The sequence below is a fragment of the Sinohyriopsis cumingii genome, chromosome 3, assembly GCF_028554795.1.
Source record: "Sinohyriopsis cumingii isolate HCF-2022 chromosome 3, ASM2855479v2, whole genome shotgun sequence".
Classification (NCBI taxonomy): Eukaryota; Metazoa; Mollusca; class Bivalvia; order Unionida; family Unionidae; genus Sinohyriopsis; species Sinohyriopsis cumingii.
The window spans coordinates 21,619,698-21,636,554 of NC_142963.1; the positions used below are offsets into that span (position 1 = coordinate 21,619,698).

General features: G+C 34.2%; 1 protein-coding gene across 1 annotated transcript in view; it reads left to right on the plus strand.

Moving 5' to 3' along the window:
- The first annotated feature begins 8,367 nt into the window (after nucleotides 1–8,367).
- Nucleotides 8,368–16,857, plus strand: part of LOC149802521 (uncharacterized) — a 99,827-nt gene continuing 91,337 nt past the window's right edge. Inside the window, exon 1 of the mRNA XM_089951761.1 lies at nucleotides 8,368–8,480. The gene's annotated coding sequence lies outside the window, so the exon portion shown is untranslated. The remainder of the gene's footprint in view (nucleotides 8,481–16,857) is intronic.

The following is a 16,857-nucleotide window of genomic DNA, read 5'->3' on the forward strand; positions in this document are numbered from 1 at the left end:
AAATGTAAACAAGACAATTCCAATGGACATTCCAGTCTAAATGTAAACAAGACAATTCCAATGGACATTCCAGTCTAAATGTAAACAAGACAATTCCAATGGACATTCCAGTCTAAATGTAAACAAGACAATTCCAATGGACATTCCAGTCTAACTGTAAACAAGACAATGCCAATGGACATTCCAGTCTAATTGTAAACAAGACAATGCCAATGGACATTCCAGTCCAATTGTAAACAAGACAATTCAAATGGACATTCCAGTCTAATTGTAAACAAGACAATTCCAATGGACATTCCAGTCTAATTGTAAACAAGACAATTCCAATGGACATTCCAGTCTAAATGTAAACAAGAGAATTCCAATGGACATTCCAGTCTAATTGTAAACAAGACAATTCCAATGGACATTCCAGTCTAATTGTAAATAAGACAATTCCAATGGACATTCCAGTCTAATTGTAAACAAGACAATGCCAATGGACATTCCAGTCTAATTGTAAACAAGACAATGCCAATGGACATTCCAGTCTAATTGTAAACAAGATGATTCCAATGGATATTCCAGTCTAATTGTAAACAAGACAATTCCAATGGACATTCCAGTCTAATTGTAAACAAGACAATTCCAATGGACATTCCAGTCTAAATGTAAACAAGACGATTCCAATGGACATTCCAGTCTAATTGTAAACAAGACAATTCCAATGGACATTCCAGTCTAAATGTAAACAAGATGATTCCAATGGACATTCCAGTCTAATTGTAAACAAGACAATTCCAATGGGCATTCCAGTCTAATTGTAATCAAGACAATTCCAATGGACATTCCAGTCTAATTGTAAACAAGACAATTCCAATGGACATTCCAGTCTAATTGTAAACAAGACAATTCCAATGGACATTCCAGTCTAAATGTAAACAAGACAATTCCAATGGACGTTCCAGTCTAATTGTAAACAAGACAATGCCAATGGACATTCCAGTCTAATTGTAAACAAGACAATTCCAATGGACATTGCAGTCTAATTGTAAACAAGACGATTCCAATGGACATTCCAGTCTAATTGTAAACAAGACGATTCCAATGGACATTCCAGTCTAAATGTAAACAAGACGATTCCAATGGACATTCCAGTCTAATTGTAAACAAGACGATTCCAATGGACATTCCAGTCTAAATGTAAACAAGACGATTCCAATGGACATTCCAGTCTAAATGTAAACAAGACGATTCCAATGGACATTCCAGTCTAAATGTAAACAAGACAATTCCAATGGACATTCCAGTCTAAATCTAAACAAGACGATTCCAATGGACATTCCAGTCTAAATGTAAACAAGACGATTCCAATGGACATTCCAGTCTAAATGTAAACAAGACGATTCCAATGGACATTCCAGTCTAAATGTAAACAAGACGATTCCAATGGACATTCCAGTCTAAATGTAAACAAGACGATTCCAATGGACATTCCAGTCTAAATGTAAACAAGACGATTCCAATGGACATTCCAGTCTAATTGTAAACAAGACAATTCCAATGGACATTCCAGTCTAATTGTAAACAAGACGATTCCAATGGACATTCCAGTCTAAATGTAAACAAGACGATTCCAATGGACATTCCAGTCTAAATGTAAACAAGACGATTCCAATGGACATTCCAGTCTAAATGTAAACAAGACGATTCCAATGGACATTCCAGTCTAATTGTAAACAAGACAATTCCAATGGACATTCCAGTCTAAATGTAAACAAGACGATTCCAATGGACATTCCAGTCTAAATGTAAACAAGACGATTCCAATGGACATTCCAGTCTAAATGTAAACAAGACGATTCCAATGGACATTCCAGTCTAAATGTAAACAAGACGATTCCAATGGACATTCCAGTCTAAATGTAAACAAGACGATTCCAATGGACATTCCAGTCTAATTGTAAACAAGACAATTCCAATGGACATTCCAGTCTAAATGTAAACAAGACGATTCCAATGGACATTCCAGTCTAAATGTAAACAAGACGATTCCAATGGACATTCCAGTCTAATTGTAAACAAGACAATTCCAATGGACATTCCAGTCTAAATCTAAACAAGATGATTCCAATGGACATTCCAGTCTAAATGTAAACAAGACAATTCCAATGGACATTCCAGTCTAATTGTAAAGAAGACAATTCCAATGGACATTCCAGTCTAAATGTAAACAAGACGATTCCAATGGACATTCCAGTCTAAATGTAAACAAGACGAATCCAATGGACATTCCAGTCTAATTGTAAACAAGACAATTCCAATGGACATTCCAGTCTAAATGTAAACAAGACAATTCCAATGGACATTCCAGTCTAAATGTAAACAAGACGATTCCAATGGACATTCCAGTCTAATTGTAAACAAGACAATGCCAATGGACATTCCAGTCCAATTGTAAACAAGACAATTCCAATGGACATTCCAGTCTAAATGTAAACAAGACAATGCCAATGGACATTCCAGTCTAAATGTAAACAAGACGATTCCAATGGACATTCCAGTCTAAATGTAAACAAGACAATTCCAATGGACATTCCAGTCTAATTGGAAACAAGACAATTCCAATGGACATTCCAGTCCAATTGGAAACAAGACAATTCCAATGGACATTCCAGTCGAATTGTAAACAAGACAATTCCAATGGACATTCCAGTCTAATTGTAAACAAGACAATTCCAATGGACATTCCAGTCTAATTGTAAACAAGGCAATTCCAATGGACATTCCAGTCTAATTGTAAACAAGACAATTCCAATGGACATTCCAGTCTAATTGTAAACAAGACAATTCCAATGGACATTCCAGTCTAATTGTAAACAAGACAGAGCTTATCATAGTCCAAACTCAAGCGACATGTAAACATTCTATTCACAACTTAAAATCATGGACAACAGTTAGCATTGTAAACATCCTGTTTACATTATCTAATTTACATTGTGGACAATTGTTAGGTACACACTTTAAATTAAATACACATAACAATTCTATTTCATGCTTTTTTAAATTGAAAATGGAATTTAGTTTTAAATGGTGTTCATATTCTAGTTTGTTGGTTTGGGTCTGCTTGAAAAACATGCTTCGGGTCCAATCATTTTGAACAGATAACTTTAGATTTTGAACAGATAACTTTAGATTCATGTGAAACCAATAGCGCCTTATGATCTGTGGAACTGTATTTCATCCGTGGAACTGTATTCTAATTTCACTGTAAGTAAGAAGCATATTATTAAGCCTTGATTGATGTTGTCACATGAATACAATATTATTAAGCCTTGATTGATGTCGTCACATGAATACAATATTATTAAGCCTTGATTGATGTCGTCACATGAATACAATATTATTAAGCCTTGATTGATGTCGTCACATGAATACAATATTATTAAGCCTTGATTGATGTCGTCACATGAATACAATATTATTAAGCCTTGATTGATGTCGTCACATGAATACAATATTATTAAGCCTTGATTGATGTCGTCACATGAATACAATATTATTAAGCCTTGATTGATGTCGTCACATGAATACAATATTATTAAGCCTTGATTGATGTCGTCACATCAATACAATATTATTAAGCCTTGATTGATGTCGTCACATGAATACAATATTATTAAGCCTTGATTGATGTCGTCACATCAATACAATATTATTAAGCCTTGATTGATGTCGTCACATCAATACAATATTATTAAGCCTTGATTGATGTCGTCACATGAATACAATATTATTAAGCCTTGATTGATGTCGTCACATGAATAAACAGATCGATTTGTTTAACAAGAAGGACATACTATTATTTGAAAATATTGACACCAAGAACTCAATGAACGTCTACTGCCAATACTATTTCAAAATGCATCTACAAAACAAGAACAAATTTGGTAACTATCAGTCATTTCGGGGTTCACGATATTAACTTTTGGTCTGGTATGCAGAGACAGATGCAAACAAATTGCAATAAGAATTACGAGTGATGAGGTTCAGGAGATTTGAAACCATAAGCGTCTGTGTTAAAAAATTTCCTGCAAATACTAATTTCGCGAGAAAAATTCTCAATCCTAGTGATGGGAGCTCAAAAATATTATTGTTGGAATCACCCCTTCCGTGAAAAGGCATTTTCCAAAAATAATTCTCAGTTCAGTTATAACATATGTAACCAGTGTACCAAGGATTAACTTGATAACGTGGACTTGAGAAATGCTTAATCAGCTTTTCGAACGGTGGCACTCAGTTTAAGATCTATGGTCACGTGAACACTGCATGCTTTAAAAGAGCTTTGACGCAAGAAAAAGAATATCTCCCAAACTTAGTCATCGACCAACAAAGTCCTAAACAAGTCTTACTAAAAGTAGTTAAATAACTGTGTTGATTCTAACAACAAAAATGAACTCATGTGTAGCCACACCGAGAAATGAAGAACCGCGATTCTTGCAAATATTCCAGGTCACAACTCGATCTGTTTGCCACGCTACCGACGATGATGTCGAATCACAGACTAGAATTTCACCATGTGGTTTCTTTGACCACCTCATCACCTATCAAATCTGAAATTAAAAGATAAATAAAAAATTACGTTAATCTGAATAATAGTTCCTTGTACATGAGCGTCAAAGTTCTCAAAACTGACGGCAGCAATCCGGGCCCAAATGCCAGAGTATCTCCAATCAATAATTTCATGCATTCCTTCTTCCGAAAAGTGGATTTGTACTTGAATAAATAAACTGGTTAGCAGCAGCGTCGACACTTGCTATCACTGAGTGTACCAGGAAAATCTCACGACGTACGGAAAAGAAGCTACGTAAACGTCATCTTAAGAACACTTCCTACATTTTAGAAAAGGGCTTAGATGAAACGTTAATTTCGTTTTCAAATCGAAAAATTTTCAATACTTTTAATAGCATGTGTTAAAACTATATTCAACTTAATTATCTCATCGATAACCAATATTATTTTAAAATATCAACTTATATATATGGATCCATTCTTCGGCGTGGACAGCACAGATAAATAATAATTACAAACACAGTAACATAGATAAAATATATATTTACATACAGTTGAGTTATATAAACCAAAAATAACATGATATAATATTTTTATATCCAATAAAAAAAATAGATGTATCTATTTTGAAAGGCACATGTCATAATAATGGCTATATAGTGCCAATTAAAAATAAATTTCCAAAAATATAACAGCCAGACATTGTTGGTGTTGCCAGCCTTGAAAAAGGGATGTGTATGTCTCGAAAGCTCGTGGCCATTTTCTTAGACTTGTTCCACTGAATGCTGTGTGATTCTGACCATGGCTGATTCTGACCATGTGCAATATTAAAAGAAAAACAATGGAACATGCATACCTAATTTATTTTAATATTTGTTACCGTTTCCACAAGCCTAGTAAGAATGTCAAAGGTTGATTTTCTGCTTCTAAAATTTACATCTGATTGTTACTAGCAAAAACGAGAACAAAATAGACATGAACTATCGGTGTTAGATTTTTTAACCCAAATAATTTTCCAATGTTTCCGTAAAGAAAATATAATTATAACTTTTCATAAATTAGGTAGTGCAATTGGTGGAAGAAAAATCCATTTTTTAAAATAACAATATGCTAATTATATCTTTTCTCTTGTTTAATATCACCTTTACTAGCAATATGCATACATTTAAGTAACACACTGACATACTCAGAACTGGGGGCATCGATGCAAAAGCCAGTAAAACATTAACATGCTGAGTCCAGTAACACATTAACAGACTGAGTCCAGTAACACATTAACAGACTGAGTCCAGTAACACATTAACATACTGAGTCCAGTAACACATTAACATACTGAGTCCAGTAGTTCATTTGGGCTCAACATATACATTCACATGGATTTACAGTTGTTGTTTTTTTCAAACCTGGAATCATATTACTTTATTTCAACAAAAGACTGTTGGCAAATCAAAACTTTCAGCGTTGGACTTACTTTGGATTTCTACTAAACTTTATTCAGAACATTTATTATTAGGATTTGTGTCTGTAATTCTAGGAAAATTTTGGGATTTAATTCACAATACCGTAAGGTCTTTGTTTTACTTTCACCTTGTATTCTAGGGAAATAAACTATTTGTTGAATTTTATAAAGCTTGCTGGTTTTAACGCTTTTCTGTTACTTACTTTATGAACATATACTCGTAACTATATATATATATATATATATATATATATATATATATATATATATATATATATATATTATAATTATTATTATTTATAGTTCCTACACAATATCTTAAAATAGAATTTTGTGCCCATGTAAAAAAATATTAACAATTTAATATCTTGATTATAAATAATCATTACAACTTACAGTCAGTCATTCACAATTATACACAACATAAGCACAATCATGGAAATAGCTCATACATTTTACAAGACCCCACTTTTCATTTTCTTGGTATACAAGTTTCATTTAGTACTATTAGCATATGTGTATATATAGTATAATACACAGCATAACGATAAAGGCTGCAGAAATCGACTAAACTTATTGACATACCCATACCAGTATGTGTAGAAAAAGTGTGTGTGTGTGTGTGTGTGTGTGTGTGTGTGTGTGCTAAAGAAAGATTCGTAAAATATTAAATTTTATAGGACAGAACTTTTCGTTTTTTAGTGTACAGATTTATTATCACTATTAGTATATAGCAAAATACACAGCATAGCGATAAATTCAACAAAAATCGAATAAAGGCACTGACATACCCACACCAATTTTGTAGAAAAGACAGTGTGTGTGTGTGTGTGTGTGTGTGTGTGTGTGTGTGCTATGCTTCAAAGAAAGATTTCTAAAATGTATTTCATTTTCCAATATGGATAACAACAGGCCGACAAATCAGCACTTATAATGAGATCGATTGGCGGTTTTGCCACATATCCTGTATAAGTGTCAACACAGAATTAGGGGTTTGATTTATCGGATTAGGATAACACCACTATTGTTGTTACGTTGTATGTTTCCTTATTTTAATTATTACGAGATCCACAAGATTATCAGAATATAGAAGTATTGTAATAAATTAAATCTTAAATTTGATGGGACTCCACATTAATTTGCTTTAGTATATTTAGCATTAATACTATATAGTGCAATGTAAAGGATAAATATTAATTGTAAATAAATCTAACGGAAGTATTAACATAACATGACCAATATGTATAGATAAAAACAAATCACTGCATGAGTCAAGATTTCCCGGTTTTTCCCAGTGTTTGTGATTTATTACTTCCAATAAAAATATACTATTTAAATTGTTCATAGGTAAAGGAGCTGCTTTAAACACTATTTCATAACTAAAGATAAACAGCCTTAAGTTATCTAATTTCATCATATATAATAACCCCATTATCACGCGTGCAATCGGGTTTTGTTTCTTTAAATGCGTTTGGAAATGAACGCAGTACCTGGGAAATAATGACAAATATCATATTTTAAATAAATTTAAATAAACTTAATAGCACTTCTCATGGTCCGAATACCTGGTCCGAATACCTGGTCCGATTCAATCTTGCTTTGTCATATTTGTTTCCTTTACATCTTCGCAATGCGAAGTAGATTTAGGCGCTTGTGCGTGATTTAACCAGACCACAGATAGTACCCCGTCTAAAATCAGGAATATATTCCGAAACAAAATAGTACCAATTTCATTAATGTGTTTCAGAACTAACTTGAAAAGTTACAAACCATGTTGATAATAAAATGATAAACTTCAAAGTTTACCAAAAAGGCTCTACGTAAATCTATTTATAAATCTATTTAGACTATTAAAATTGTCTGCTCCGCAAGGACGACAATGATGTGTAAAATTTCACCGAAATGTATGTGAGGCATGTACTGTTTTGTTACTTCCCTTGAGGCCCTGTTTTTAGTGTATCAATGAACAAAGAAACCAGTCAACTGAAGACGCACTTTAAAGATTTCGTATACTAAAGTGATTTAATATGTGCAAAAAGATATAAAGATTTATCAGCTACAGTAATAGTAAGTAGTACAATAATGACTAATTATGCATAACAGAATGAAAATAATTTATGCAAGACGATAGACGCTGGAACACAATGGGAACCAACCATTACTGTCAACTATTTATTATATGGGTGTCATTCGCTAGATCTTAACTAGTTCCTTTCCGTACAATCGGCCTTGTAGCGTGGTCAAAGGGAAACAACTCCGCAAAATACAGACCTGACATATAAGAATAATATCCCTTGAAAACGAATGCGAAACTGTGCCTAGAAATATACATCTAAAACTGTACAGATTTGTTTCTGCGCCTGCGCAATGGAGTACGTTTTGGTTAATTTCAACATGGCGCTTTCCCTGAAAGGAAAGTTGTTGTTTTAGAACAATTTGAACGATTACAGTAGACTTTTTCTTTGCGTTGGTAAGATTTCAGATTCATGTCTTTACAAACATATAAAGTAATAATGTGTGTCATTGATTTCAGATATTCATATTCAGAAACGTGTTTTTGAAAGGATATATATATTGTTGGTCAGTTGTGTTGAAAGAATACGATTCAAATGTAAACAAGTCATAAACAGAGATCCATATGTATGGAGAATCACCCAGGTGCCGGATGCAAGCGTGATATTAAAATAGTTCACTATCATCAAAATAATGAGCTCAGACCTAGTCTTTAGTCCTACGTGTAAGACCAACAAACGACCTTATCCACTTGGACTCGTATTTATGCTTTAGTCCTACATGTAAGACCTTGACGCTGATATTTATGTTTTGGGCGTCAGGGTCTTACTGCCTAACTAAAGGGCTGTGTAGTGTGTTTTGATGTTGACTAAGATCGTAACGAAAGTCAAATTTTCAGGAATATCTCACACAACTGGAAACTAAAATAACGGCGCTTTTCTACAAGGTAGGGTCATAATGTTTTAGTCAGACTTTACGTACTCTGATGTCTTTTCTCTAATAAATTCAAATTCTCACAAAAGAAATGGACCTGTGTTCAAGTTTCAACAGCCTACATTTCATTTGACTGGAAAGCAATGAAAGCCGGGAATGCCGAAAGCAGGTTAAGTTGAAATATTGTTCTTTAACGAAACGAATAAAAATATATTATGCCTATTGGAATGGTAAAGCAACATTTTGTTTCGTTCAAGAAACATATCCGCCACATGAACCGACTTAAAATTACTTCGGCATACCTTGACTACGTCACATTGCAACAAATTCAAATGTATGTCAATGGAACATGAAAATGCGCCTATTTGCTAGTGTCATTTTCATTCCACCAGGATAAAGACAGCACAGTAAGTATATTAATTACACATAAATTAGTGGAACAGTGTCAATATATGCTGCCAAGTATGATATATTCCTGAAACTTTGACTACTCTATAAAACGCTGTTATTTGGACAGTAAGACATAACACTAAAACAGAACCAACATGTGCAATGTTTTATGATTTACCGATATTTTTCATTTTCTATACTATGTATATGAGAGAATATTTCTCCCAATTCTTCTGCAACATGTTTAAATATCAAAATTGATATCTTGGGGTACATTTAATGTAGTGTAAAAACTAAATCACCTATGTTTAGCTCAGAGATTGGTCTTGTTATGCCTACATTAAAGTTTAGTATCACACCTTTTAAGGAACGCTTGACCATTTTCCCATGCTACTGCTTCACAACGACATGATGGCACTCATTTAGTATGCAGATACAATGTATTGAATGAAATACTGCCCTCAAATCTGTATATCAGGGAGGTGGAATCGTGGTCGTGTTGATCAGTAGCATGTCAGAAAGGTAAAACATTTATGCAAACTAGCTTGAAATATCAGCCTTGACTCCTAAATAGGAGTGGGGAGAAGTGATGTGCTAAGTTTTGATGTATCACAATAATATAATTCAAAATGTCCTTCAATTAATTCACAGTAATCCCAAAATAGTGATATAGTCCAAGAATAATTAATGAGCACTTTAAGTACATGGGATGATCACTGTTGGATTAATTTTTGATAGTGCAGTGCCAGCCAATATTGTCTTCAGTCTTAAGGCCAGAAGCATGGAAAGTCAATGCTTTTACCATGAACTGTTATTGTCTACAACTAGATGCACACATATTCCATTTAATCACTCTAACCCCAGTGGTCTTACAGAAAGCAAGCGGTTTTGAGTGCCATCTAATTCTGGTTGTTTCTCTCAAGTGAAAAATTCAGGGATAAGATCTGTTAGGCTTGGCAATAGAAATCCAAGGAAAATAGTGGTATTTCCTTGCCTGCTTAAGCAACCCTGACTAGATGTTTCAACAAAAAACGCAGAACCTGCATATCTAGATCATATCATGCTTGGCTGTGGGTTTACTGCATTTTATAGCACATGATATGCTATTAAATGGCGGCCAGTTTATTTGGTGGAAGAAGAACCATAAAAGAACCACTGACCCAATGGAAGCTACTGGTACATGTAAGCTTTCTTACATACCCATATTAGATGACCAAGATTCAAGACCCATGCAGACAGAGTTGAGATTGGAGTTATCTGTCTGTTTGATATTGAAGATAGAAAGGGATGATATTCAAAGGCTTGGTTTGCCCTTTTGAGGCTCATACTATATTGACAGATAAGGAAGGTGTGCTTTCTCCCCTCCCCCGCCCAAACTTCTATTGAATTGGATGAGGATTGTGTCTGGTATATTATTGTGTTGTGATGCAAGCTAGGTACCCTCTGACTTGCTAAATGGAGTGCTAGCTAGTTTTGGAAATGGCAGCAAAATTGCAAAGTGATTGGTGTATTTCATATTCACCTGGATTACCAGCCAGTCTCTATAAGCATTGTGGAATCTAACTGGCTCAAAGCAAGTCAATTTTTACTCATAAACTTTAGTTAGGCAGAGAAAAACAATGTGAATTCAAACTAATGATTCTTGAGCACATAATTACTTACCGTAATACAAGAACAGTCATGATAGCCAAAAAGAATCTGAATTAAAAAAGAATTGTTGTTGTTGGGTTTAACGCCATTTTTTCAACACAAGAAAGGCTATGCATGGCGGCCAGTATTAATTGTGGAGGAAGAACCCGGAAAGAACCACAGACCTTCGAGAAGCTACTGGCAAGCTTTCTCACATACCCAAATAGGTCGAACCCACGCAGACAGAGGTGAGATGGCAGTGATCTGTAATGGTGAGCGCTTTAGACCACTCGGCCACTCGGGGCCCCCTAAAAAAGAATTAAAGTAGGGGAGAAAATCTCTAATAAATAGTGAAGTTAATATAAGGATATGGATTTGTAAATTATTTATCTTACTGATTAAATAGCAGACTATTGTGGTGATGCATAGAAGTAGCAACCAAGCCATTTATTTTATATTGAAATAACTGCAAACACTTGATTTCTTCACATATATCTGTTTAACAGCATTCCAAAACAGTTTAAACTTTTGTAATATCTCGGTTAGAAAAAAAAGTTATACAACTTTTAAGTTCCAAAATATTTACATATTTCTAGAATTTGTGTCTTATATAAATGTATTCAGATTATGTGACAGTCATGAAACCGAAGTAAATTGTTATTTGCATAAAAAATTATTTTATAACTTTCTTTTTTGTTGAGATATTATTATGAAATTTGATATTCGCATTGCATTTTTTTTGCTGAATTCATTGCTCTCATTAAATCTGTTGTCCAACTTCAATATTTTCATTTATAAATGAAAAGCATATGAACATTTAACAACTTGATGACATTTAACTTAATACAAATATATCACATTAGCAATAGTTAATATGTATGTAAAACATCTTCAAAAACAAACAAAAATGCAATGTTTATTCCTAATTGTCATTGAAGCAATGTTGCAAGACCTAGTTTCATGAATATGATTCAAGTTGGTTGCTGCTTCTAAATCCTGCAATGTTATATTTAGCTCCTTGCAGACTGGACCAGGCAATGCTGCCATCTTTCACTTAGAACTAATGTTTCAATATCATACCTGCAAACCAATTTATCACTTTCAGACTTCGTATTTTGAAAATATTAATGATCCTATCAAATGTTATCAATGCACTGGGAATTTAAGAACCAAAATGAAGTGTGTGTGTAGTTATTTTGCTATGCTCGTCAAAGTAAAAAAATTGTCATAATGAAACTTTGCATTTGTCTAATATGATGCAATTTTTTAAAATCATTATTTCATCAGACAGTGTCCCATTACAAAATTTAAACAACTGCAGTAGCATAATGAATATAAGGCTGAACATTTTAAAACCTATGACATTTTGTCAGTTCAGATATTTACAGCATCGACAACTTGAGCCTATTTATTGTGGACGAAAATCTACACTTTGCATGTTCATTTTGCGACTGTATACTGTCTTCACTGTACAACAAGCCTTAATATGATAAAAACTATAAAAGAAATCATCTTAGCATGTTCTTCTGGCACACCAATTTGTATGAAATTAATAATTAGTTGTGGAAAAGTTAACATTGTTATCAGCTGTTAGAAAATTCAGATATGGTTGACAATGTTTAACAAATTCAGTGCTCCTTGGAGTTGGTTTATAAACATTTCCAATATATAAATTTGGTTGCAAAATAAAGCTTGGAATATGCCGATTTTGATGATATATTATGCATTTATTTTAATTGCCAAATTTTTGGTCAAATCTGCACAAAGTTTGAGGCTTTATTTCTTTTTGTGTAGGAATATCATAGGAACGTGCTACAACAACTGACTGAATTGTTTACTTCTCCTCTGATTGAATTGAAAATTTGATAAAGTTTTAATAACCCGCAATTTGTAACAAAGAAGAGAAGTGTCACGCGACTGCTGCATGATCAGTTTTTATTTTCATTGACGCGTGAAATCTGTTACTTTCGATGATTATAAAGTAATAAATTCATTAATATAGTGTCAAATATAAAATTAAACATGCCCATTGTAGATAATTGTATCAGCTTTTACAATATATAAAATATGTTGTAATCAGATGACATGTATTGATGCTGCAATGAAAATTTTACACTTGGTCAACAGTTACAGCAGATTTCCATGTAAACTGTCATCTTATCCATGTTTGACATGGGTTAGTAATAGAAGAAATGAACTTGGTCATTATTAGAACATTTGAAATTAGACAAATTTTCATTGCCAGTGCCTGGTATTGTATTATCAAACAGTTTTCAGTGGTTGTAACCTGTTGTAAATTTATGCAGATACATGATTTATCAGTTTAGAAAGAACAGTAATTCAGAGAACAATATTTCTTGTAATAACGGCTGATAGGTGCTGAGTGAAACTCAAGTTAAATCAGAGTAAGATTCAGAACAGAAAATTCCATGGTGCAGAACATTCAGGTGAACCAGATATTCAAACATGTTAATGTTTGCAAGAGTTACTGGAGCACAGGATAAAACTTCTGTTGCAACAATCAAAGTGTCCAAGGAAAATGTGATAGTGCAATGTGTATCACAAAGTTATGATGGCAGATCTGTCGAAACAAATAAGATTAACTCAGTTTTATAGCATTATAAATTAACTCAGTTTTATAGCATTATAAAATCATTATATACAGTTATATTATCCATTCCCCTCTGAAACCAAGAAAGAAGAAAAATGATTTATGCACACCTGGACCAAACTTTGTGGTTGATTGTACATAGAGAAAATCAGTTTTGGGGTCAAAAAGTTATAGGTCACTGTCACTGGCAGCAGAAATACGGTTTAGAGAAAATTTGGAATTTAGAATAAATTTTGTTCTTCATTAAGTGCCTTGAATATTGCGGGTTGTTAGCACTCATGGTAATAAACAAAATATTGATTCTGGGGTCTAAAGGTCAGAGGTCACTGTAACAGTAAAATAATGGTCTGCACATCAGATTTAGTTCAAGATTGCATCTTTTGATGAAACGTCGAGGTCATGGTTGTGGGTTAGTCAGTAAGCTTCAGAGTTATTTATGTAGAGCACAATTTAAAAAAATCAAGACAGTGTATAATCTCCCATTTGTGGTACACAGACATGCCATCAAAAGTAGCTGATGCAACTGTAAAAATAAATAATTTATTGCTGTTATATCAGGAGTCTATATGTCGGTTGCTTGAAGAAGAAAAAAAGAACGACTTATTTCCTACCTAAATGCATATATCCAATTTAGCTTACAATAGTGAACTATTGTTTTGAGCAGTGGTTCCTATATAGTGCAGGCTAATCTTTTGTACCCAGCACCAACTGTGGTAGGACATGCAACTCTTGGTATTTCAGAAATATGTATTTATCCAAACTATCCTTTCTGCATCTTTACTAAATAAGTTGGGGGCCCAGAGTGGCTGAGTGGTCTAAAGCACTCACCGTTATGGATCACTGCCATCTCACCTCTGTCTTCTTGGGTTTGAGTTTCAGGCTCAGCCAGTGTGGGTACACAAGAAAGCTTGCCAAGAACTTCCTGTGGGTCGGTGGGGTTTTCCCTGGTTCTTCCTCCGCCATTTATACTGGCCATCATGTATAGCCTATCTTGTACTGAAAAATGGCGCTAAACCCTACAACAACTAAATAATTTCTCCACATTAGCCCATCCTTTCATGTTCTTGACAGCCTGATTTTGCACATGGCATCCAGCTTTCTGAATGCTTGGTTCAGCCATGCAGAGACATATAAATCAGTGCATAGAGTCCAGATTTGATAACATCTCTACTCCTAGGGCCTTACAAGAAAGACTGGAACTTAAATCTAAATACAAGAATCTGGGCTCAATATTGAACTTGCTATTTACTTTTCTGAAATTCCTGACTAAAACAACAAGTATTTTAGCTGAAAATGTATTGCTTGTGATATCGTGGACGTGTATTTTTATTTTTATTTTAATATGAAATATAATGATGGATATTGATATTTATTTTGCTGGTTGAAATTATTACAGCTACCAGAATTCAACTAATCTACTAGTTCTGAAAAAAGTTAAGTTTGAGCCTTGAAAAATGTTCTCTGAAGCATTGAATGCATTATGAAACAGAAAACTGTTTTGTAGACTTGGCATTGTCAAATACCATTGCTACGCATAATACACGTTGTGCACACATCCAGATAACTACAACCACACTGACATTAAATTGAAGAAAAAAAAACCCCACAGTTTCTTTTAAATCTGTTACTGAAATATAATCTTTACTAGATGCTTCTTCACAGCTCACATTAATTCAGAGGGAAGTGAGAGGAGGGGAACATGTAATGCAAGTGTCATTAGATTCAACTTTGGACTTGCAAAAGACAAGATGGTCATGTTGTTCAGACTAACCTTTGTTTTCAAATAACAAAAATTAACTTTCTGCATTGCAGTAAGGGATTGTCAGATATGCAGTGGCCGCATTAGAATGTTCAAACATATTTCAGTAAAACCTGTCTTGAAAGACCACTGCTATACCTGTATTGAGAGACCATATCAGGGCCTGAAAATAGTGGTGGTCCAGTGGCTGGGACTTACAGTTTTCCCAGTTGGACCCAAGAGATATACTTGTCAGAAGTCTGTCTGACCTTACACTTTTCCCAAAACTTAAGAACAATGAGAATATGAGTGTCAGGTTTCTAGATGGGATGCACACATAGATGAGGTCAGATAGGTTTATTGGACTTGAGCCAGTCAACGAAATGTAGTATAGTAAACAGATTTTTGTTTGTTTGATTCTGGATCTAATGAGTAGCCAATGGAGGTAACAGAGTAGAGGATGTTTGTTCAGTTCTTTGTACTCTAAAGATGATCCAAGCAGCCAAATTTTGAACTTTTTCAAGTTTCTGTAGTAGATAAAGAGATGAACCAGGTAGAAATGAATTACAATAGCCCAGTCTTGAAAGTACTAAGGAACACACAAGTCTTTTTAGTGTCATCAACCAAAAGAAAATTGGGAATGGAGCTGATGCATCTTGGTTTGTTCATGACACATTGGTGTTATGAGAGTACTGTCAAGTGACACCTAGGTTACATACTGACTGTGTGAATTTATTATTGATGTTGCTGATACTTGTTGTTTGAGGTAAAGGATGTGAATAAGAAAGTTATGGTGATCATGATGGCTTCAATTTTGTCATCATTCATCTGCAGCTTGTTGCAGGTCATGCATTACTTGACATCGGAAATGCACCTCTCTATGCCATGGATGGTAGTCTTGACTTCAGTTGGGCAGCTACATTTGTGTCTTTGAGTATCATCAGCACACAGTTGTGAGAGAACAGATGTCATTCTTTGACACTTGAGAATGGCTGAGTGTATAGAATGAAAAGAAAGGGACCAAGAACAGTGTCTTGTAGAACACAGAACATAGATCAGCTGGGCTGAAATGTTTGCCATTTATGGACACCATTTGTGTCCTGTTGACTAACACTATAACATAAATATTAAATACATGCTGGAGATGGTGAAGTAATATATCATGGTCTAGTGTGTCAGATGCCTCAGACAAGTCAAAAAGGGTGGGGACAGGAATCTTTCCACCATACAAAGCCAAGAGAAGGTCATTACTGTTATTAGAAGGGCAGTTTCAGTAGTATGGCGAGGGTGATAATGATTATTGCTAAAACGACTATGTGAATTCAGATGAGATACAAGTTGGGTTAGAATAAAAATAATTCTGCAGTTAAAAGTATGTGATAATTCTTTAAATTGTGGTCAGGTATGGGTTTTTTCAACAGAGGCTTGACAATGGCAGCTTTAAAAAATGATGGGAATTCCCAGGATGAGAGAAAAGTGTTGATAACATCAGTTAGTGAAAGCAGTGTGAAATCTAAGCACTCTTACAGCAGT